The sequence below is a fragment of the Dipodomys merriami genome, unplaced genomic scaffold (genome assembly GCF_024711535.1).
Source record: "Dipodomys merriami isolate MVZ:Mamm:240054 unplaced genomic scaffold, mDipMer1.0.p SCAF_2, whole genome shotgun sequence".
Classification (NCBI taxonomy): Eukaryota; Metazoa; Chordata; class Mammalia; order Rodentia; family Heteromyidae; genus Dipodomys; species Dipodomys merriami.
This window is the reverse complement of record NW_027203381.1, coordinates 15,989,739-16,014,910: the sequence shown is the minus strand read 5'-3', so window position 1 is coordinate 16,014,910 and position 25,172 is coordinate 15,989,739. Positions and strand designations below refer to the sequence as shown.

The 25,172-nt window shown below is 37.5% G+C and overlaps 1 protein-coding gene and 1 non-coding gene across 3 annotated transcripts in view; both read left to right on the top strand.

The window, feature by feature from the left end:
- The window catches only part of Dcc (DCC netrin 1 receptor), a 1,013,564-nt gene that overhangs the window by 405,408 nt on the left and 582,984 nt on the right, over window positions 1–25,172 (top strand). The window lies entirely within an intron of this gene.
- Window positions 23,539–23,742, top strand: LOC138832662 (small nucleolar RNA SNORA73 family). Its single transcript, XR_011373610.1, has one exon. It is a non-coding gene; the product is annotated as a small nucleolar RNA SNORA73 family (small nucleolar RNA).

Genomic DNA, 25,172 nt, shown 5'->3' with positions numbered 1-25,172 from the left:
TCAAAAGCCATGAGGTTTTCAGGCTTTTTACCTGAATCCGTAACTAAGTGTAGCTCTTCACTTCCTTTAACTTAGGTTTTCATCTGCAAAGCTTATGCCTTTGTAATCCTGCGTTCTAGACTAAGTCACATGCTAAACAGTAATTGTGTTACACTTGGAATCATCTACTATAATTGCCTCATGTATGTATGGGTTTGGGTAAAGCAGGATCCAGAACTTATATTTATTCCTAGCTTTTAAATATCATTTCATAAAAATATTAACCACCAAGACAATAAAGGATTGGGTATGGTAAGGCTCACCAGGAATCCTGGCCATTCTGGAAGGAGAGAAAGGAGGTGTAGGGTTAGAGGCTAGGACTAGCAAATGTCATTAAGACTACCTTGTCTCCTAAAAGAAAATAACCAAACATAAACAAAAGGACTATGGTAGAACACTATATGGTAGAACACTTGCAAGCACAAGGCTGTGGGTTGAATATGTCCTCAAATAACAAAGTTCATTTTTATGAAAATAAAGCTAATTGGATATACTATATATGTAATAAAAATATTCATCAATTTCTTACTTTGCTTAAGATATTATGGGCTCATGTGGACATAATATTAAGCCATTTCTAAAGCTGCAGGGTGAAAAAGATTCATGGGATACAGACAGAGAGGCCTAAAGCAGGATGGAGATGATACCAGCCTGTCTATGGAAAATTGTTCATGAAGGGGTTATATCATCTGGGTGAGGCTTCTTCAGCACCAGAAGCAGAGCAGATGGGAAAGCAGCTGGAATGACCAGCACAATTTGGTACATGAGGTAATACACAGATAGGTGAGCAATGAAAATGTAGAAAGTCATCTTACTCAGTATATATAACATTCATTTGAGAGAATATAAAAGGCCCATGCTGTTTAAAAAACCATAATTGAAAATCAATTCTTCCTGAAGAATCATTGCAGTCCATAGGCGATATCAGAGGTAGTGCTAGCATTGGCAGTGATTGGAGAGCCCGATGTTGTTGAGAGGCCTTGGTTCTTGCATATTAAGATTACAGCATTGTCTTGGCAGCAGTAAGAAAACCCAGCAAGCAGAAAAAGAGCATATTAAAGAAATACACTTTCTTTAGGGGAAAATTGTAGCTTTCAATAAAAGCATGCATGTGAGGCCAGCATTTCTTAGAGGATTCTACTGCTTACCATAGCTACCATTTGGATCCTCTGTTGGATAACTTGGAGGGGAAAGTTTTTGGCATGAATCTTGGGTTCGGCCCTGATTTCTGTCTATGTGGGCAGGTGTGTGTGTCACCTGTTGGTGGAAATGTAGAACCTGCACAGTGGAGAAAATGAGGCCAGGTGCACACCTGATAAATCCTTTTTGAGTCTAGAACCTTTTGTAGGAGGTTATAGGTCATATGGTTTTCTAGGGGGTCATATAGTGGTCTAGAGGTCATTTGTGGCTCTTTGGTTAATATGTACATGCTGGGTTCTGAAATGAAGTTATTGATCCTTGTATGAGTTTTATTAATATAATATAAATTAATAACCAGCCCAGGCTGGTTGTTAATTTGGAGCCTCAGATGTAATCCTTCTTTTCTTCCCATGTATGTATGGCTATCTAACTATCTAGTATATATAAGCTGGACCATTTTATGACTAAGATGATGAACTATGCAGTTTTCTTCAGTACTTGGGGTTGAACCCAGAGCCTCTTAGCTCCTAGGCAAGTGCTCTACCAATTGAGCTGGATCCCCAGATGTTCTTTGTGAATGAAATAGGGTTTCTGTGAGTTAACCTGATGAGCTGGCCTCAAACTCCTGGCCTTGTTTCTACCTCCCTAGTAGGTAGGATTGTTGCTGTGAAACATGTGTAGCCTTATTCTTTTCACCTGTACTGAACATGTATTCTGGTTACTCAGATGCTACTAAGCATGTGATAAAATTCTAGTTCACATATTGTTATGTGTGATAATCCTTGATGCGTTAGGTTCACTATTTGAATGAGCCAATTAATTTTAAGGAGTTTGATCTGAGTGATTCAAGAACAAAAATGTCCAACTCAATTGGACAAGTAATTTTTCTTGTATAATTGGTGTTAGAGAATGAAAGCAATTCATATTGGAGAGGTGCTAATAACTCAGTGAAAAAATACCATAGAAAGCTAATATTTTATTTGGGCCTGCAAATATTTTCATATGTGAAATTGTGTGGTACATAAATTATTACTTTTCTACATGAGAAAAAAGTTAACAATTTTAGCAATACAGAACAATCACTGTCTTAGTAAACACAAAGGAAAAGAATCAATATAGTAAATCACAATATTTCATGTTTCTTTATGGTTTTCATTAATTTTTTATCTAAGATCTGAACTTCTTCTTAACAGATGCTCTTGCTTCAACTCTAGCTCTAACTTGTACTTTCAATTATCTTTACCTTATCAACAAAAGACATTTCATGAAGCCAAGGAAAGGAAAAAAGAAATACAAAGCTAACCAAAATTACAACTCAATCCATTCTGAATGTTCCTTTTGTAATCCTAATTTATATTTTGAGAAATGAGGAAACCTAAAATTATTTCAAAGAGCATCTTCTAAGAAATTTCTACTTTTAAATTAAGAACCAGAGAAAAATATGAGAGTAGTTTGAAAAGAAAATTAGGGTTTGTTGAGTTAGGAAAAAAATAATATTTTAGAGATTGATTGCATAATTAATTGAGAAATAACTGAATTCAGAAAAGAGCATTTTGTCTTTTTACTATGTAAGGTTACAAAATGGGAGGTTTGTAATTCACCTCCTAACCATTTCTGCTATTATTTTCATTGTGTATTTAATAGATATGTTTCACTTCTTCAATTTGTATAAAATCTTTCATTTTAAATTCTTTGCCCTTCCCAATGACCAATATATATATAAAATATTTATAAAATAGAGTTGTTTCTATGAATTTAGGTTAACAAATTGTTATATCAGGCAGTGAGGAAGTCAAGTTCCTCCAGTACAACTAATAATTCACTTACTAATGTTTGTGCTCTGCTTAATGCCTTGAAGCCCAGAGAAGAGAAAACTTGGCAAGAAAAGTTATCATCTCAACTTAAAAAAATAATGATTTCATCTGATTGCCAAAACCTGGGAAGAACCTAAGATCTCTTGTCAAAGCCCAAGGGCATGTATTTCCAGAGAACTCAGTAGTTTAAATAGTGCTTAAGAGTTTACATTTAATTAAATTGGAGCCAGGTAATCAGGGCCTGGGTCTGGGATGTCTCCTGCTGTGTGCTAGCTGTACTGTCTGTACCCAAAGGCAAAGCTCCATTAAAATTCAACAGATCTTAACAACTGCTAAACACTATGGGGCTGAGAGTTTGATAATGTATCAGGCTGGGAACTTAGCCTCTGGGTAAAGACAGGCCAGAATTCAGAGAGTGTTAGCAATGATCACCAGGAATCCTCAGGCAGAAACCCTAGTCTCTTGAAATCACACAGCAGGTGAGGTCAGAGATCTTTAGTGAAGGGCTCCATTTGGTATATGAAAAGAGCAGAAATGTACAGCTTATAAAACTGCAATGAAGGCAATGCATAGGCTAATAGTATGCATGTTTGAAAGAGATACATTATCTTTCTCTGCAATAAAGCTGAACTTACTTGAGGTTTTTCTATAAAAAAATCATATAATTCCAGGTCATTGTGCTTCATAATCTTAAGATTTTTAAAAAATAATTAAGCATTGATCTCTTGTCTTGGTGATTGTTGCTCATCTATAGGTATTGTATTTCCTAATCTTGAAAAACACCTAAGGCCACATAAATATGAATGCCCGGTTTGGGAAGCCATTTACTTGCAATTTCAGATATTGCAGGTATGTTAACTACATTCTCAGCAAAGACATCTAGTCCTCAGGATCATTTTTGGAAAATGTATCAGGAGGATCATCTGTGCACTCAAAGTGAGATACAAAATCCCCTGGATAAAAAGATGTGCTTGAGACCAAATAATGTAGGGAATGTTACCTGTAAATCTGCTGCTTTATAACTGTTGCAGGAAGAGAATTTTTTTAAGAGGGTGAAAATATAAAAGCAGTTTGTCCTCTCCCTTTCTGTAATTAAATAAAAATTAGTCCTATAAGGAAGTTAGTCAAGGTACTTGATCAATAGTAATGAACAATTAGGGAATATCCTTTGCATTTCTAGAATTTGGACAGAACTAAGCTTCTTAAACTAATTATCTAGTAGGCAAGATTAATAACACATACAGGATGTTCCAAATATCTATGCTATATAAAAGAAGTCATTTTTTTATGATCAACCTGTTAGGTTTTTAAAAAGAGGTAGCCGAGTAAGAACAGCACCAGCACGCACATGGTATTCAGGTAAGGGGTAGGTTTATTCAGTAGACCTGAGGGGACCAGGCAAGGTTGGCACTCCATGTGGCTGGGAAAGGCCTGGGAATGAGAGAGAGCTGGGAAGAGAGGAAAGAGAGAGAAAAGAGCCAGAAAAGAGCAGAGAGAGGGGTAAGAACAGTAGCACTCACGTGGTATTCAGGTAAGGGGTAGACCTGCTGGGACCAGGCAAGGTTGGCACTCCACGTGGCTGGGAAAGAGAGAGAGCAAGAAAAGAACAGAGAGAGAGCTAGGATAGAACAGAGAGAGCAAGAAAAGAGCAGCAAGAGAGCATCTGGGCCTGGGCTAGGCCTTATGTAGGGTATGGGCAGGGAAAGGTGTGGCCATATCAAATTCAGATGTGACCTCAGCGGATGCAGATGTGACCTCTTCCAGGTGTCCCAGTTGCCTAGGTAACGCAGGTACTGGGTGGAGACTTTGCTGGGAGGAGGGTGGAGTCTGCTCGCCATCCAGGTGCGGACCTTACACAACCTAATATGGAAGCCCTTTACTAACCACAGCCAACACCAAAGAAATCTCAAATCCTATTTGAGATTTCAGTGCTGAATCCAAATGAAGTATATGTAGATGTATCATGGATCTCAAGTCAAATATATGGCAAGTCTTTGTCATAGATGACCTAAAGTATCTCAACTAACTCTATGACAGTGTTGTCCTATCTATAAGGAATAAAACAACATCATTTAATTAAGATACATAAATAGGGAGACTTATTTGAAAAATTCTCCTAACAAGTAGATAACAATTGTTGGCAAAACATCTGTTGGATTAAGGAGAGAATGTTTATTAGTGGAAAGTCATGATGTGGAATGCACAGTGACCCAAAAGATTACTTTCTTGCCAGTCTGCCTGCACAGTGTATCAAATCAAGGAAGCCACCAGTCCTGGAGATGACCAGCGATGTGGGTTGATTCCATGTCATCCATCTAAGGCATGAATAGGGGATAGTAAAAGTGTAACAGGTAGGCATGAGTAAGATGAAGGTATGGTAGGAAGTTTGTGTATCAAATTAACAAATCATGGATTTTTCAGTGATATGACTGAATGTTCTTCCAGCTATGTCTGAAGGTATTTCTGGATAAGACTCACATTTTATTCAGCAGACTAAGAAAAGCATGTTGCTTTCTCCAGTGTGGCTTTCTCTAGTTTGGCCTCATCCATTCTGTTGAAAGCTTGGATCAAACTGAACTTCCCTAGGAAGAAGTAAATTTGTCTACCTGACTTCTTGGTTTGCCTTTTTCTGGTCTTCAGATTCAAAGTCAAACATTGATTCATGCTAGATCTCACCTCGGCTGGCTTTCATCCAGGAGCAACGCACTCTCTCAGCATTCTTGCTTCTTAGGCCTTCAGACTAAAATTGGAACTATGCATGGATTCTTTCGGATGTTTAGCTTGCTGACTGTAGATCTTGGGCTGTCTTCTTAACCTCCTGATATAGCTTCATAAATCTTCACAGCATTCATTTTCCTGAGAGATGGGAGGTACAGGGTTTTGAATCCAGAGCTTCATGTGTGCTGGCAAGCATGCTACCACTGAACCATATTCCAGAATGAAAAAGATCTTACTGGTTCTTTTGCTCTGGAGAACCAATATGGGTCCTCATTCATTCATTCTTATGAGAATGTGTTGCCGTACTTGGGGAGCTGTGGGACTGTATTCCAGTTGGGCACACTGTTTATCAGGCCTCACACAGAGCCACAAGACTCAGTTATCAATTAATGAAGGTGCTAATATAATGGATGCCAACCAATCTGGACTGGAAAATGTCTAGTATATAGATAATTTAGAAAACAGTTTCCAGCTCCTGGTGATCCTGTGTTCCACAAGCTTTTACTATCACCTTGCTGTGGGAGAAAGCCACAGTATCGTCTTTCCTTGGGGGAAAGGACTTTGTGCTAGCCAGCATCTCATCCAGACAATCTGGATCCCTTTTACATCATTTTGATCCTTCTATCACATGGCACTGGACTAGATGTGATGATCTGTGAATAACATGATGGACCATGTGATGTTTCTGAGAAGGGCGGCACGTAAGAAAAAGTCACTGTAGAAAATAAAATTTAGTAATAGTAGGCTCAATAACAATCTGGTGCTCTTGATCCTCTTTCTCCCAGTTTTATAGTTTACAAAAGGTTTGCATTGAAAAGTGGTTGGAAATATAAATCAGTTAGAATTCGAGGACTTTGGAATACCAAGAAGGCTTGGTTAATCTCAATGTGATATGAGAATGCATAGACTTTCAGCAAGTAATCAAATAAAAGACAGGATTGCATTATAAGGAGTAATTGAGTGTGCATGATTCTCTGGAGGGTGAAAACACAGCAAGCAGATTAGTGAGCATAGCATACAGTCACAGGGATTCATCAAGTGATTAGGACTCTGGAATGAGGTGGTGACAGGGTTAATAACTAAGAAAAGGCAATTCTGTGAGTTGCTCCAATGGATGGGTCAATCAAATGTGACTTGTTGGAAATGAATGATGAAGGACAGAGGTCAAAGATGGCTTGAAAATTGCAAAATGGAGTGACTAGAGAAAACCTGATTTCAGTTAGGAACATGAAATTAGGTAAAGCTTTTGTGGGCCAAAGATGATAAGTGATATTGTGGTGAGGGACAACATACAAGTAAAACCAAATGACATAAAGTATGTGATGAAACGTGGACTGGTTAACAATTGACTGAGACTGAGGGGAAAATTAGATAACGACAGTGTTGTGCCCCACCCCCATTCGTATTTTGATGCCCTCACAATCAATGTAACTGTGTTTGAAAATTGGGTAAGGATAGTCTCTAAGGACACAGTGAGGGGGTAGCTATCAGCAAGGGAAGAAAGGAGCCCTTATCCAGAACCAAGTAACTCTCACCTTTGATTTTGGACTTGTAGTTTCCAGAGGTGTGAGGATATTATGTTGTATTGTTGTTTAGGTCAAGCAGTCTATGATTATTTTGTTATTCAGGCTAAGCTGACCAACACAGAAATTGTCAAGCTTATAAAATAGAATGCTTATATTTCACGCTATCCAATGAATGTTTCCCTTAAGTTGAGTAACAAGAAGGTATCAATAAAGCAAATACAATAATGATTCATTACTAGATCATTAAACTGTATTTTCTAGAATCTAGGAGGGTAAGTTATGAAAATATCATATGGGAGACTTTGATAATGTCTGATGAATTTATGTAAGAATTTTTCAACTTGAGTCTCACAGTGATAATCTCAGAAATAGAATATTTCCAAAAGCCATGGCATTTATACATTTACAGCAGAAAACATCTTTATTGGAGCACAAATAGCACCCACTTATAACAGAAATAGCAAAATAAAGCAACCAACTACTGGGTAGTAATAATAATAATAAAATTAGTTATTGATAATTTTTGAGCACTTGGTTGTACCAAGTCTTTTCTATACATCTCACAAGGTCATTTGAATAGTTTTGCATATCCTATTAGCTAAGCATTATTTCTACTCTCAGGGGAAACTGAAGCAGGGTGAGAAGCAGTAACCTGTTTAACCACACACAGGTATAAAGAAAACTAGGAGTAATGATAAACAAGAAATGGCTTATTTATTTGTTTGTTTCTGGTCAATCACACCCATATAAATTCTGATTTTGTAGTCAGGTAAAATGAGGCAGCATTTAAACTGTATGATAAAGGCAATGCAGATTTCAAAATATTGCCAATGCAATTTCTTCCTTTAAACAAATTTCTCCTGGCATCCCAGGACCAGTCAGGATAAGTGTCTTCCTATACTCAGATTAGTGCATTTATTTTATGGCTTAGATAAAATATAAGAGATTGTATTTAGTTTTAAAAGCAGTATTTATTATCTCAGGACTTTTAGCTGTTATAGGCCAATCTATCTGCCTCTCAGCTTCCCTCCTATTTTGTGGTAGCCCCTCCCCACTTCCCTCTTATTGGCTCCTCCCTGTGTATATCTTACGAATCCTTCTACATGTTCATTACTTCCTTTCTCCTCTGACCAAATGAGGCTCCTTCCTCTCCTTTAGACTGATAATTTCTATCATTCTAAAACATTGGAATGGCTTTCATTCTTGACTGCATATGCCTTCCAAGAATGGTTCCATTATTTTTTGAATTTTTTTTGTTATTTCCTTTTTAAACTGAATTTCTCAGCTGTCCTTCCATCCTGTGTCTCTTCCCCATCATTTTCATTCTGTTACAGTCCATTTCTATGAGGCTATTCTTTCTTCCTTCCTTTGAGACCAGTCTTGTGAAAGTCCTCAGTGACCTCCAGACACCAGATGCCTGTTTCAATCCTGATTTATTCAACTTTTCAGAAACCTTTGACTTGGTGGGTTGCTGCCTGTTTACCAAAATCTTTTACAGGCTCATTTATGCATCCGTTTGCCTTTTGTGCATCTTTACTGACATTCCCCATCACAAGAATGTAAGATCTACGTCTGGGTTGTGATTATTCTTGTTTACTTTCTTTTTACTACAAGATGCCCAATGCTTAGAATAGCTAAAAATCACTCAAGAAGAGTGATTTGAGCAGTTTCACACATGAATGATAAGCACATGAAATCCTGAAATCGTCAACACTATCAAAGTTAATAAATAGCTCAACTAATTGGGAATGGGAGACTTGTTACTGAAATGGGGGTGCTGGATCTAGCTGGCACCATCTTGGTGGATAGGAAATTCAGTTTAACTGGTGCCATCCTGTCTTCAAGATGGAGGAAGGTGAAGTCCCACTTCCTAGGTGATGGGCATGCCTGAATTCCTCCAGGCAGGGTGGGGGCTGGGAGGATGGGTACCTATCCGCCCTATGCCTTGAACGTAGGAGACTCCCAAGTTTGCTGTGACTGACACTATTTGTGCCCTTATGAGCTCAGACGCCATTGTGCCATACCTCATGGTCCTCGTCCTGTCTCCTGGCTGTCCTCCGGTCACCATAGCGGCCTACTTCAGCTCTCCATTGGGGTTGATCTGGTTTGTTAGTGTTGTTTAACTGCTCTTTCTTTCCTCTCCTGCTCTCATGGCTCAGTTTTCTGACAGTGTTAAGTGTACTCGAGGGCCTGCAGGTGTTTGTGACAGCGGTGTACCCGCAGTCACCGGCTCGACCTCTCAAAATGTGGGTTCTGTTTCTCACCACTGAGATGCCTTACAACATTACCATCTTCCGTCTATTCCCAAAATCGTGTCTCAGTTTCCATTCATCATGGAGCTGTGGAGTCTCTTTATTTATATTTGTAATAAATCTACCCAACGTGTCCACGGAAGGACCTGGCTTGGAGGAAATCCTCTGAAGTCTTTGTGAGCAGGTTCTCAGAGGATGTTAATCTGAGTTAGTGTTCCATGAAAGCATTAAACACTAACTCAGACCTGGTTTTATACAATTATGACTCTGCACGAGAAAGTCCTATGTTTTAAGATTGTTCCGACAGGCCACATCCCTAGGACACAGTGTTTCTTGCAGCCTCTTTAGGCTGGGAGAGGTGCTAACAGTAGAATGTAAGAGATACCCATTACCATCCCTCCTGCTGGTATCATTCCGAAGATCTCCATCCAGCTGGTGACCTAAATAATCTACCTAGGTTTAGGGTGCAATTGAGAAGTCTCTTTATAATTCAGAGAAAACTAACTAGTTGAACTGAAGCATTTTTGCTTAGCCATCATCCCTTTCAGAGTATAAATAGACGAGTATTGGAAATATGTGAAAATAATATTTCTCCAAGCTCCAGATTCAAACCCTGCTTCTTTCAGCTGAGCAGGAAAGGGGATGAAATGCCTCATACCCGTCAGACACTCCCTCAGGTAGAAGCTGTGGAAGTTCTGACCCAAAGTTTTAATAAAATCATTTTAAAGTTCAGCCTCATTGAATTTCATTTTTACCCCAGGTAAAAATGCTGGTGTTCAGTATTCAAGCTGTGGAGTGGTTAGTGGAGATCTGCATTTCATTCTTTTTTTTTTCCTGTATGTTGATGGATTCAAGGGAAGTCATCCACAAAGAATCTGACTAAGATCTATGTATGTGGATGTTTAATGCGGTATAGGGTTTGCTAGAGCACCAATGAATCATCAAAGCCATTACAGGGAGATTAGTGAGATGCTTAAGCAGTAGAATTTTTCAAGATTATGAACCCCAAAAAGAAAAGCTAAGATTCATTAGAACTTGGGACTTTTCCAATGTTCTTCTTTTTGGTGGCACATTTCAACTCAAGGCCTTGTACTTGCAGGTTTCACTGTTTGACTGGTGTTCTATCATAAGAGACATATACATACCCCTTGCCCTGCTTTTTGTTATTTTGGAAACAAAGTCTCATGAGGGTTTTTTGGTCCATGCTGACATTGAACCTAGATCCTCTGGGTCTCAGCCTCAAAGATACCTAGGATTATAGCCATAAGCCATTAGCACCTGGCTCTTTGTTTTTAAATGCAAGTGACATTAAACAAAAATAAACCCCTGCATGAATTTGTGGGTAAAGATGTTATCCTTCAGTTGAGGGTGTTTTTATCTTACGTACTGAAAAGATGTGCCAAATTTTTTTTTTTTTTTTTGTTGGTTGTGGGGCTTGAACTCTGGGCCTGGGTGCTGTCCCTTAGCTCTTCAGCTCAAGGCGAGCACTCTACCACTTGAGCTACAGCGCCACTTCCGGTTTTCTGGTGGTTTTTATTGGAGACAGGAGTCTCACGGTCTCTCCTGCCCAGGCTGGCTTTGAACCATGATCCTCAGATCTCAGCCTCCTGAGTAGCTAGGATTACAGGCGTGAGCCACCAGCGCCCGGCTATGCCAAAATATTTTTAAGCAACATATTTATAGTGTGCCCTCTGGTCCAAGATACTTGGCCCAATATTCTCCATTTTCTGAACAGTTTCTTTGAAAAGGAAAGGTCTTTTTCTAGAATTGAAGAATGCCTTAAATGTTCAAAGTTATTCTATTTTACCCAAGGAACATCAGTGGCACACACCAGTAATCCTAGCTGCTCAGAATGCTGAGATCTGAGGATCATTGTATGAAGCCAGAATGGGTAAGAAATTCTGGGAGACTTCAATTATCTTCAATTAACCACTGAAAGGCTGGAGGCAGAGCTGTGGATCAAGTTGTAGAGTACCAGCCTTGAGCAAAATTCTGAGAGCCAGTGCCTAGGCCAAGAGTTCAAGCCCTAGTAATGACACCATACTCCTCCTTCCACACACGCTATTTTATCTTGAGCTTATCTTCCATTTTACTTAGTAAGGTAAACAATGTATTGAACCTGTCTGTTTCACAAGGTTTTTCTCTTTTTTTTTTTTTGTAATAGTAACATTTAAGAAAACATGTTTTTTTCTGAGTTTTTCCTTCTTTTTTAATTTAAAAACAAATTTAAAAATTAAATTAAAATGGTTTTTTTTTATCAATGGTGTAAGCAGGAAAATTCAGAGGTCACAATCTGATTGTTCTTTACAAATGTGAGATTTTTCTACATGTGATCTGTATTGACAGAGAGGAGCACAAGTAAGAGAACAGATTGTGAACAGATTCTGGAAAAAGGCTGTATTAAAGAGGGATCAAGCAACAGAGACGTTTATATTCAGGAAGTGCCACATTTGACAAGCAAAGGGAAACGGCAGTGGATTAAGGTGCCATTCTTGCTCAAACTAAGAAGGGAAGTTTTAGAAAAATCATGAGCAGATTGTCTTTGGAAAAATAAGCCAAAAATCTCTGGCCAATTGATACCTTCCTTGTAAATGCATCTCTCTGGCTTACTTTTTTTTTTCCCCCTCAAGATGGTTTTGACATTCTGCAAAGTGAGTCACTTGTTCATTTGGATGAGGAATACACCCAGTTTCAATAATGGGTAAAGTGAAAAAGTCCTTTCTTTACTCCCATTCTATTCTCTAAGAAAAAAATAACAAAAAAACACTGGGATGTTTTTCTGTCTCTTTTGTTCTCATATCTGTGAGGGATGGCAGACTCACTTTAAAACTGGAAAGAGCAACAGATAGAAAAATCCTAAAGTGGTCTATTTATTCTGAACATTCACAAGAAATGTTGGAGAAAAGCTGTCTGAATCGTGGGTCCCGGTTATCCATCCTAGAGTGTTGGTAGAATCCACTGGTGCAAAGTTAGGAGAAACATTGTGATTGCTTTCAAGCTATGTTCATAGCCATTCTCGGGTGTGTATTTGTACTTCAAAACTATTAGTCTTGAAGGGAAAATACCTTAAAGAACCTTTTTAATGCCTGAACAATGAAGGAGAAAATAAAGCTAAGAGCTTAATCTCCTAGAGCTGCTGCAATTTTAGAGATGATGAAACCCTTCATCTCAGTTGAAGATTTGTTCTTAGTACCCAGGTACTTATGGCTTGAGGCATTCCTCAACCTCTTGGCTCAAGGAGGATGAATATCTCTATTCTGATATCCCAACAGTTAATGATTGCTTGGTAAAGATCAGTAAGTTAAAAAGATCAGTAACTTAAAAACTAAAAGAGGACACAAAACCTGAAACATTTTGTTTACTTTTTATTCAATTAAATGAAGTTGCTTGAATAAGCAAGTTATTATGTTAAATTTCTATGAAAAAATCACTCTCTAGAGAGGAAGGATGATAATGTAAAGAGAACATACTCAGCCATCTTAGGGGTCCATCTTCGCTTTAACACACCCACTGTGTGATATGATCCGTGTACTCTATTATCTCTTGATTTATTAGTAAAGGGGGAACAGATCTAATACAGTTTTTATAAATTTTAATAGGCATATAATACCTCCACACTTGCTGTAGGAGATCTTTATTATTATTATTATTACAAAGAAAGCTACATATTATTTCTAAATATGATATCTTACACAAAAACCTACATCTGACATGTAGAAATTGGGATAAAGAACTGCCACCTTCTTGGCATTTTGGGGATACTGTTGATTTGTGAAGTTAGAATGTATCATTACAATCTACGATGGAAATTATCTGTTCATTTTTTTAAGTTGGTGATCATGGATACAAACAGTACAACGCTGGTAATTTAGGGTTAAAATTGCCACAACTAAATCCAGACTGAGGAAAAATAGGATTGCTTCGGTTTTTTTTTTTTTTTAAAGAAAACTTATGTGTAAATAGAACAAGCTCCAAGCTGTCCTATGTACCTAAGAAGGAAAATCAATGTTCCCTTCGATGGTTTCTATAGAAGTCTGAAACAGAGTAGTCTCATGGTCATGTGACATACGTGTTTTTGAAAGCAGGCCCAGGGGCCAAAGTATTGAGAAAACTTTGACAAGATGTCATTTAGGAAGTTTTCCACTAGGGGAAGAGGGAGGAGGAGGGGGAGGGGAAAGGGAAGGCAGGCAACACAACTAAGGACAATCCTTAAGCTGAATCAAAGTTTCAAGTAACTTTTGCTCCGGAGATTTTCAAAAGCCGTCCTTGAATTTTAACCTTTTGATTTTCAAAAGCACTTGAATAATAAAACATGTTGGTTATGGCCTTGTTTTTATCTTGTGACTACCCTGAAATCATTTACTGAATATACTATTTGAAGCTACCATTTCAAAGTGTTTACTCCTAGTATGTAGATGATTCCTATTCCCTGTACTACAAGAGAATAGAAAACCAGCTTTTTCCTATTCATTCTGGCACAGATCATCTGTTTTTCTGCCAAGACGCTCTGAAATGCTATTTGTCATGTAAGAATGGTTTGGGGAAGTCATTACAGAAGTTGTGAGAGCAGAGATCCTATTAGTTGTCTTTGTGCCTCCATTGGAAAATGAGCCCTGCTTTTCTGCCTGGGAGAACTTTGCTTTTCTCTAGCACTCTGAATCCTTCACACCCCTAAAAGCATCCTACTTTCCCAAACAACCACATCCTTCCTACTTCATCCAAAGCACCCCCAAATCTTCACTAGCAAGCAGGTGAGGTCCTGGCATTTCCCACTTTAGATGTGTATCCCTGTTATCCCAGGTCCTCTGCCTCCTGGAGAAAAGCAAAGTCCAAAACTAATTAGTATGCAAGTTGTGTAGAATGAATTAGCCTCACATCTCTGAAAAGTGCAACAGTGTATTGGTATTTTCTCTTCATGTTAGTTGTATCTTCACAAAATGTGCCAGGATTTTAAATCAAGTAGTGCCATTTTTAGAAGCACCATTCATAATAATTTTGTTGGTCATACCATTTTGGAGTCTTCCCTTTAGTGGTGAGAAGGCAATATTATAAATTTGGGGTGAAGTGATGTAATCATTCTTTTGCTTTTTTTTCTTTATGAAGATGTGCATTTTCTTTTTTAAGGAGTTGTCTTCAAAATAATCTCCTACATATGTATTTTATAGTGAAACACATTTACCTTCTTTGGTGGATATTTATTTGAAATGATGGTGACATAACTAAACCAGGATTGGTTTAGATGTATGAATTACAATAAAATTACAATAAAACACATCAGTATTTTTACATCACAGATAGTCTAGCATACCCATATAGGACCCACAAGGAGGAACCACTCAGCCTGGAGAAGGCCATTGAGTTTAGAAGGTCTTTCAAAGACCTTGACTTCTATAGTCCTTTTGATATTTAAATGTCTTCTAGATCAGAGGTTCCTAACAAAAGCAGAGTTTTCTAATTACAGACTTTAATAACTACAAATGATTGAGCCACACCTCTAGGGAGAGAGGCAGGGAATAGCATTTCAAAAAAGGCTTCAGATGATTTCCATGCAGCAAGGTTAGCATTTATTTGTGAATTTGAAAAGTATGTTTGAATGCCTCTAGAGACCATAAAATCATTATTTGTATAAGCAGCCCAAACTCTTGAGTAGGCTTGATCAAACATGCCAGCATTCATTACAAATATATTCATATAGTTTCTCTACCATTGGAATCAATTCTATTAATTTGGAACCATGGGGAAAAAATAAGTTAAGTTCAAATGGATACAATATCAATATAGTGTCACCTATTGCACCTCCAACAAAATCTTCTTTCAAAACAATCTGTAGTTTCTCATGACCTGGCTGGAACACAAGCATGTGCTCCTGATTCTTGTCTGGTTTTACTATGGAGGTTTCTAAGGAAACAGATGCTTTGGCTGTGTAGGTGACATCAGGACTGAGTTCATGGGCTTGTGACCTGTGCAATCTCACAAGTTGCCACCTTAGCAGGGCTCTGTGTGTTTTTTCTATGATCTGGTATCATCAACTATAAGTTCAGACCAGTTTTCAAATAAGGTTTTTGTTTTGCAGTGCCCCGCAAATTAGGCAGGCAATGCATGAGCCAGCTCTGGTCTGATCTAGTTGTAGAAAGAGCTCCCTTCTTTATTACCTGCACTAAAATTCCTTGAATACTTTGACTTGACAGCCACATCTCTGTTCAGTTCATAATCTATACTTGGTCAAAAGCAATCCTGAGGCTTTATTCTGCTGAGGGATTTTCAAGATTGTTGTTGACAGATATAAGATGTTATATTGATCAAAACTAAGAATCATTTTTGAAGATTTGTCCCATGATTCCAGACTATTGAGCATGATTCCAGACTATTGAGATCATTTAGGTTCTGATTGTATCATCCACTATTTTTGTTACTGCTCTACGGCATGCCACCAAATGATACTTATCCTTCTTGTATAAAGAAAGTTCATTATAGGAAGCATTAAAGACATAGGAATAATAGATTCAACAAAAGTGATCCAATTGCTGAGATTGTTTTTTAAAAACACATAATATCTCCATCTTCAGTAGCAAAGCTGTGATCATTCTTCTTGCCTAAAATCTTTGATAGTCTACATTGCCATTATGAATTAGGAAGTGAAAAGATTTTGGCCATAATCAGGACCTTTCTTGTCATCACAAATTCACCTCCCAGGAGTTGTAATTATTTAATGTGACTACTGAGCATCTTGTGTTCTTGTCTGTTAAATAGTTCCTGTGGTCAGTGTGCTAATGCTGTGTTCAAGCAGATATCAAAATCCAGGCATCAACAGGAGGTATAAAACTTCATGAGGTCATACAACAAGTAATTTCTGAGTTAAACAAATTTTCTTTTATACCAAGTTCACAGGGAAAGTTTTACAAAAGGTAAACTACCAAATAGGACAAGGACAGCTTTGATTTTAGCCATCTTTTTGGCGGGTATTGAAATATGAGTCCATTTGCTCATATAATGAACAAAATCATTATGCTGGGTAAAACCCGTTTGACTACTTTAAACATATCTCATTTGGACTGAGAAATAATTTACTGAGAAATGCAGGGAAGAACTTTCTACAAGCCAAAAGCATAATATTACATTTGGGCCCACTTTTATTTATTTTTTATTGAATTTTTTATTTATGTGATTTTTATTGTGAAAATACCGTACAGAGGGGTTACAATTACATGGGCAAGATAATGAGTACATTTGTTTTCCCTTCCCATCCCTTCCCATTTGTTGTTTTTTGTTTTTTTTTGCTTGCTAGTGCTGGGGCTTGAACTCAGTGTCTGGCTGCTGTCCCTGAGCTTCTTCTCAAGGCTAGTGCTCTATCACTTGGACAACAGCTCCACTTCTGGCTGGCTTTTCTGGCTTTTTAGGTAGTTTATTAGAGATAAGAGTCTCAAGGACACCACTGTCCAGACTGGCTTTGAACTGCAATCCTCAGACCTCAGCCTCCTAAGTAGCAAGGATTATAAGCATGAGCCACTGGCACTTAGTGAGGGCCCACTTTTCTTTTGCCCCATCAAGTAGTAGACACCATAGAAGTCTGATACTCAGTGTGCTTTCTGAATTTTCTTTTGTGCAGTAATAGTTCCACGAATGAGTTGTAGTAAGATTGGCACTAGGAGGAGCACCTGATTTCTAGTTGTTGTGCTTGTAGAACTTGATAATTGGCTTTAGATCTATTATTTACTCATTATCTCCGAAGTGAAGGCATTATCATGGAACATCCGTGAAGCCTCTAATTGCCAACATTGTACATATCTGTAAATCTGTGAAATGCCCCCAGAGAGAAGGGACAGTATAAATCTTTTATATTATTGATTCACTTGGCAAGTAGAAGGGCTGAGCTCAGAAATAAAAAGGCAATTTTCCTCTCACAGTTCCATAGTGTGATGGAACCACTCACATCTCAAGATGTACTTCGTAGAAGATAAAATGACAATTTTCTAAGCAAGTATGGGAAGTGCAGTCACACACACACACACACACACACACACACACACACACACACACACACACACACACACACACACACACACACACCAGAAACACAGAAACACACTCATTCATTTACCAGAAATTATTGATCGTATACTTTGCCCCACATTCTGTTTAGATTCTGAGAATATAACTCAGAACATGACAGACACATTCTCTGACTTCATGGAGAAAGAAGAAGAAAACAGATCACAGGTCAGAATATGGGGAAAAGGGGAAATTCTGCTTTAAATACTGCCGTCGTTGATGTCATTGCTGAGAAGTGACCAGGAGTGGAGGTCTTGAGGTAGAAAGGTGCAAGCCCTGAAGATTTCTGGAGAGAGGATTCTCCAGGCAGAACAAACAAGTTCAAATTCCCTGATGTGGGAGCTTGCTTGCTATGTTTGAAAAATAGAAACCCAACATTGATGGAGGTGAGTGAGCTGGAAAAAAGCAACTGAGGTAGAGAGAGAATGGAAAATGACATTGTTATGGTCAGGTCAGTCATTTTAGAGTCTATTTATTATTATTATTATTATTATTATTATTATTATTATTATTATTATTATTATTTTATTATTGTCAGTCGTGGGGCTTAAACTCTGGGCCTGGGCACTGTTCCTTAGCTCTCCAACTCAAGGCAAATGCTCTTCCAATTAAGCCACAGCACCACTTCCAGTTTTCTGGTGGTTAATTGGAGATAAGAGTCTCATGGACTTTCCTGCCTGGGCTGGCTTTGAGCCGTGATTCTCAGCTCTCAGCCTCCTGTGAAGGTAGGATTACAGGCATGAGCCACTGGCGCCCGGTGAGTCTGTAATTTTTTTTTTTAAATTAGAGTGAGTAACATTAGAGCATTTATTGTTTAATTGGATCCTTTACACTACAGTGTAGAGACTATCTAGGTGTGAGGACTAAAGCAACAGGATAGGGGATCATTTTCCACAGTCAACCATTGTCTTTTCTTGTGGATAAATTCCTAGCTACCTGTAGCTAGATCTGCCATTATAGATGTAGTCACTAATTTACAACTATAATGCAATTGCTGCTTTGTACAAAATTCTGTAATTCTAGTTATTCTGAGTTCAATGAGTTTAACTTTTTAAAACTTTTTATTACTTTCATGTAGTTGTACAAAGAGGTCTAACATTCATATGCTAGTGGGACCTAAAAGGCCAGCCCTCCTACTTTAGTAGCCCCAGGACAATACAATTTAGTAAAAGATACATTTCCTCGGCACCTAGTTTGTGTCTGGTGCTATTCTAGTTACTTGAGACACACCAGTGAACAAGACAGACTAACGTTTCTGCCCTGATGGAATAACATTTTAGAAACATAGAGAAAAGAAAAAAAATAATGGGCATTAAATTGCTTGATAGATTTATTAAAGATTTTGAGTGTAATGGAAAAACAGAAAGAAGATTTAAATAGATCAAACTAAGGAATAGGGCAAGAGTTGATGTTAATAGAATATTCCAACTGGGCCTTGTAGGAAAATGATGTATTCACAGCACCTTAGGGAGGCCAGAAATTTATTGATGGGGATTCTTGGAAGAAGCAAGTCTCAGGCCTCAGACACCAGGAAGCCAGCAACAGTTGGTTCAAACATTTACCAGGCAGACATATGAATGCTATGACCAAATCATGGTGAGATGACAAGATGTTCAGGGCAGAGGGAACTGTGGAGACTTGGCTGGGGATGAACTATGAGTGTGAGTGACAGGCAGATCAGGTAGATACTTGTAGGTGGTTGTGAGCACTTTAGATTCTTCTTTGTTTGAGAATAAAATCCAAAAGAGAGAAGACACATGCTCTAACTGGCTGCTACATTTTTACTAGAATGAGAGAATGAAGGCGTGAACACAGGGAAGCTCTGGCCACAATCTAGAACAGAGAAGATGTCGGCTAGGACCAGGGTGTTGAAGATGAAGTGGTAACATCCTTCCTATATTTTGTAGGTAGATTTCAGAGAGAACACATTGGAACAAGGAGGTTTGAGAAACTAGAGGGATAAAATGGCTGTTCTTCCACAAGGGGAGATTGTATTATCTGAGGGTTTTGTGAGATCTCAGTAGCTTTGGAAAGGATATAAGTAGATGTGTTGCCCAAACAGTTAATGTATGCATCTGAAGTTAGGAAGGAGGGTTTGCCTGAAGATATAATCCCTACTGAGTTAGGATTATGGCTTATATTAGTTTTTAAATCTGAGAACAGCATTTGATCTCCCAAGAAGGATCTAACGTGGGACAAATACAAAGCCCTAAATAATTCCAAATGAAGTGATTTGAAAAAGCAAAACCCAAACCCAATATATCCCCCAAATCCATGCCACAAATACATAAGCTTTAGACTTGGTGAATTATTCTGCTGTGTCAGTAATGAGCTGTTATAAAATAGTTTAGATTCATGCCTCTAATCCTAGATACTCACAAAGGTAAGGTATGAGGATCACAGTTCGAAGCCAGTCTGGGCTAGAAAAATTGGTGATACTTTTATCTCCAATTACATACCGAAATGCCAGAAGTGGAGCTGTTGCTCTAGTAGTATAGCATTATTCTTGTGTACTAAAGCTGAGGCACAGTGCCTAGGCCCTGAGTCAAGCCCCAGGATTGGCTCACACACACAAAAACAATAGTTGAGACTCATTTCAGATGATTGGTTTCTGTACCCCTGTAACATGTTTCTTTTTGGCTATCCTCAGTACATAGAATTTACCAAAATGTGACTCCGTTTCCCTTTACATGCCAACACTGGATTTCATTCTGGAGGTAATGGCTGATAGTGGCTTATTGAGGCTTTTCAAGGAAAAAAAATGAGTGAAGGATTGTGCCAGATGTTTATTTATTCCATTCTCCTAACCAAAAGTCCTTTCTTCCGGCCTCTTAGCTTTGGGAGCCCTTTAAAAATGTACTTGAATTACAAAGATTAACTACCAAGAAACCTATATTTACCTATGTATTCCTCAAAATTTCTACAGTTGTAATTAGAATTCTGAGAGCCATCCATAGTTATCCTTAAAAAGGAACACACACACACACACACACACACACACACACACACACACACACACTCCCCACGAAACAGTCTAACTTTACAAACGTTCTCTCAAAACTTCATCAGCTTCAATAGTGATAAAAGTTTTGTTCACTTTGTCTGCTCTTAGAAAGTCATCAGGAGAGAGTGATTCTACTGTTATCCTTACTTTAGGGAGAAACTTGCCAAGAACCATTAAAAGTTAACTTGCAACCTCATTGTTCTTTCATTGGCCATTGGCTTTGCAAACCAAAGCTCACCATGAGCTGACTAGTACCTATTTCACACAGTTTCTCAGTGTGGGGGAAAAAATAAAAATCTTTTTATTACTAATAGTGCTAGCAATGCTAACTTAATTCATCATCCTGGAAGACAGATGGTAGTTGTGAATATCGTGAGTATTTTTCCCCTAAGATTTTAAACATATACATCAATGACATAAAACTACCCATTGATTAACCATATGTGTAACACTCTGCCCTAGCCAAAAACGAATAGGATTTTTGCATCTTTCATTGAACCTAATACTGAAGTTTGAGGAACACTGATCACAAGGAATGTTTCTCAATTATAAGCCTAGAAGTATGACTAAATATCTTTATTTATCATACTTCACAAATCCCTGACTGTTAATAAATTTGATTTGGCTTGATACAAAGCATCAAATGATTTTGTAGAAGAAAATCATATGTATAGCCAGGTTCTGGTAACTCATACCTGTAATCTACTCCCATCTGAGATCTGAGGATTGCAGCTCAGTGCCTAAAATCTGTCTTCAACTAACTAGCAAAACTGCTGAAGTGTGGTCCAAGTAGTGGAGCCATTTCATTAAGTGAAAAACACAGGCAAGGGCATGAGGTCTGAGTTCCAATCCAGATACCAACACAAAAAGAAAACCATAAATGAAGCCTACTTTTTAATGAAACTTGTTAGCTATGAAATTACCAGAGATACATATTCTGACACCATTTTATTTAATCTGACATAATCTTCATTTTGGATAAATAAGACATTAGTTATTCCTCTCTATTTTGTTCAGTAGTTCTTGGACAGGTAAGAGAATAACAGGCTTTTTCTGGAAAAAAAAATTGATTTAGCCAATTGACTACTGCACGAATGTGTTGACATATTTGTGTTGACATATGTGTGTGTGTGTGTGTGTGTGTATGTGTGTGTGTTTGTATGTATATGTGTATATATGTACCTGAATACATATGGTCTATGTGTTAATATAGTCTATGTATCTATTAGGTATTCCTTTTTAAATCATGCCTAGATTAAACACTATACTTTCTCTGTAGAAACTTTTCTTCGGCCAATGCTTTTTTAAAATTTAATTGACAGTTGATGCGCTAACACAGATTACTTAACATTCTATGGATATTGTTTGATTAAAAAACTTGAAATAGTGAGTTATTTATTACAGTGTCAGATATGGCTAGGGAAAAGCTCACCATTTCCATAAATCCTGGAAGAGATTTCTGGGAGAAACACAATTTATATTATAGTTCTCTTTGTTTCCAAACAGAAGAATTCCTCAATTTTAAAGTACTACTGAGACTACCATGTGCTTCAAAGTGATTTACCTCCTAGTTTTTTCTTTGCACTCCCAAATTTGTTTTCTTTTTATTTCAAAGGAGGGATTTTTTTAACTGAAAAAAATGTTGCTGATAGACATTTGTTTCACTGAGAGGTTAAAATATACTAACATTTTTACACTGGAAATACGTAAGGAGATGTAGCTGAATATTTTTCTGTGGCAGATTGTGTTTTGATGTTGTTTATGTTATCATAAGATCTTATTTTAAGTTGACAATTTTGACCTTGAGGCTGACATCACAGCTTCAAAGAGAATCTTCTCTTCAATAAATTGCTATAGTTTCCAAGTAAATTCATTAAAAATATATCCACAGATAAAATATACACTCGCACATACATACTCATACACTGATTTTAAAGCATATGTGTATACATATAATGTGTATGTATACAAATACATAAATATTTCTTAAAAGAAAATTTATTCAAAACTAACTTTGATGCATATAATGCAGATGTCACATAATTCTGATTCAAAATTTTATCTTAAATATTATTATTAAAGAAACTTTTTTAACTCCACAAAATATTTTATTACTTTACATGGAGGGCCAAATAGACACTCTGGATAAATATAAAATATCATTTGTGTTATTTTTCAAATAGATCATCAATAAGATTCATCCAAGCTCTCTCCATCCTTCACTCATATCTAATATAAAATTTTAATTTATTTCATGTTTCAGGGGTTATTGTGTTGAGAGTACTCTTTTTGTTCACCGGGAATACTATATCTGATATTTGAGGGTAAATTAGCATAAATTAATTGAACAAAGGGGTTTCACTCTGATATTTACATACATCTATATAAAGTATTTTGATTAAATTCATTCCATTAACTCTTTCTTAACATCCTTCTCTCCTTCCCCCTCCTTTTATCTGTTTTTAATGAGTTTTATTATGCTATTTTCATACACATACATATAATGTACTTCAATCATCATATTCACCCTCTCCTTTCCCCTCCCCTCTTCCACTGTTTCATTCCCTCCCACCCCCATACCACACACTGGCTACTTTCATTCACCCTAACAGTCCCCCTTTTAGAATCAGACTATTATTATTGTTAGGTGTAGATTCCACATAGAAACAAAAGCATGCAATATTTGTCTTTCTGAGCTTGACTTCTTTCACTGAGCACAATGATCCATTTTCCTGAAAACCACCTATTCTTTACTCATCCATTGTTGGGCATTTGGGAAGCTGCCATAGCCTGGCTATTTTGAATAGTGGCATAATAAACCTATGTGTGCAGATGATTCCATTATATGTATCCTGATTGAAGATGTGATTTTAAGCTAATGTGTCTTCTCACCTAAGAAAATGAAGTGTAGTGAACCCATTTGAATTCTTTCTGATGACTGAGCGATGTAGAGATTGTTCAGGACCGTACTGTTTGTGTTAATAGTGTTAATACATCCAACACGGACACCCTGGGAGGTCACTCTCCCTGGGCTCTGTCCTCATGGTCTAGGGGAGCATAGGGCTCTGCCTAATGATGTATAGTCCCTTTCCACAATGTTGGATATGAAGCCGGGCTTTGTGTCTGCGCCTGCATATTCCTACAGCTTCCCAGAGTCCTGTCGACAATGACTGGGGAGATAAACCATGCAGGAACCGTGTAAAAAGGAAAAAAAATAGTGTTAATACAGATGACAAGGTTGTGTAGTTGCACATCAGTGTCAGTCACTGCATTGGGTTTATCTTTCCTTTAGAAAAAATTCAGAGATGGGGAGAGGAATAAAAGAAAAGGTGAACTCTCAACATTTGTGAATGACAATGCATCATTATTCCACTAAATACTTATTTAAACACGTTAATATATTGATTTCACAAATACTTGATTGCTTTTTATTTCTCACCACAAGTTATTTGAAGTATGAGAATTGAGGATGAAAATCTTCCCTCACCTGAAAGATACTGATATTTAAAACTTATCATAGAATAATTAAAATCATATGAAAAAATGATATGATTATATAACTAATTATATAATAAAAGCAAAATATTTCATTAATAACTAATGAATCAGTAAGGTGCATTCAGGGAAATTTTGCCATGAGCTAAAATATTTCCACTAACACTTTGGGAAAAAGTAGCACTTAATTGTAAATGTGAAAGGTGTACTTTGTTTGAAATTGAAAGGTCATCTTTAGGGAAATGGGAAAAAATGGTCTAAGATGGTTCTGGAAAGGAATAACAGCTGAAGAAGAGATGGCAATGGAATACAGTCATTGCAAAAATGAAAGGTGTTTCTTTAATGGAAAGTGACAAGATTACCTGGGCTAGATAGAAAACTTGTGAGAGATCAAAGGAAAACAAGCCAAAACAACAATAACAACAAAAACTAATAATAGTTTTTCCATTAGGCTGTATTCTAGTTCTATTAAAAACCATTTTATGTAGCAGCAGAAAATAATATGAGTGTAGCTACATATCCCATAAGACATGAGAAAAAAATGTTGCTTTAATTGATACAAACCTTCTCCATTAGACAGGGCAATGGAGCATGTACATGCTACTGCATGTGTGTTAAGACGGGTGTGTTTGCACATGAGGGATGGAGTTGTCATTTATCACAATAAAAGGTGGTAGCTACCCACCTAATTAGGCATGAAACAGCAAGCAGAGGGTACGTAATGTGAGTTGCCTGCCATGGCTCCCGGGACACCTTGGTCTCCTGTACTAATCAGCAGTGATGTGTCATATCATCGTGAGTGACAGTTACAGATCTCTTGTTAGTCCCGATCGTACAACAAGGCAGATTGATGAGTGGATTGGTGTTGCCTTAGAAACTGAGATCCTCCCCCAAAGCATGGTGGAATATGCATGACTAAGTATGCATTTAAGGCAATTCAGGTAGAGCCCTCTTCACCTGGCAAAACAAGTTGTGATTGCTTAGAAATTTATGCTGTGAGCAAAATCAAACCTATCATCATCTTTAGAGGATGATTGTTGCTGCCTTCAGTTCGTGTAAACTGTACTTTGTGATGTTGGAAATAAGGTGTTGCATCTTTTTTTTTTGTTAACATTGAAAATGACCACAACAGGTG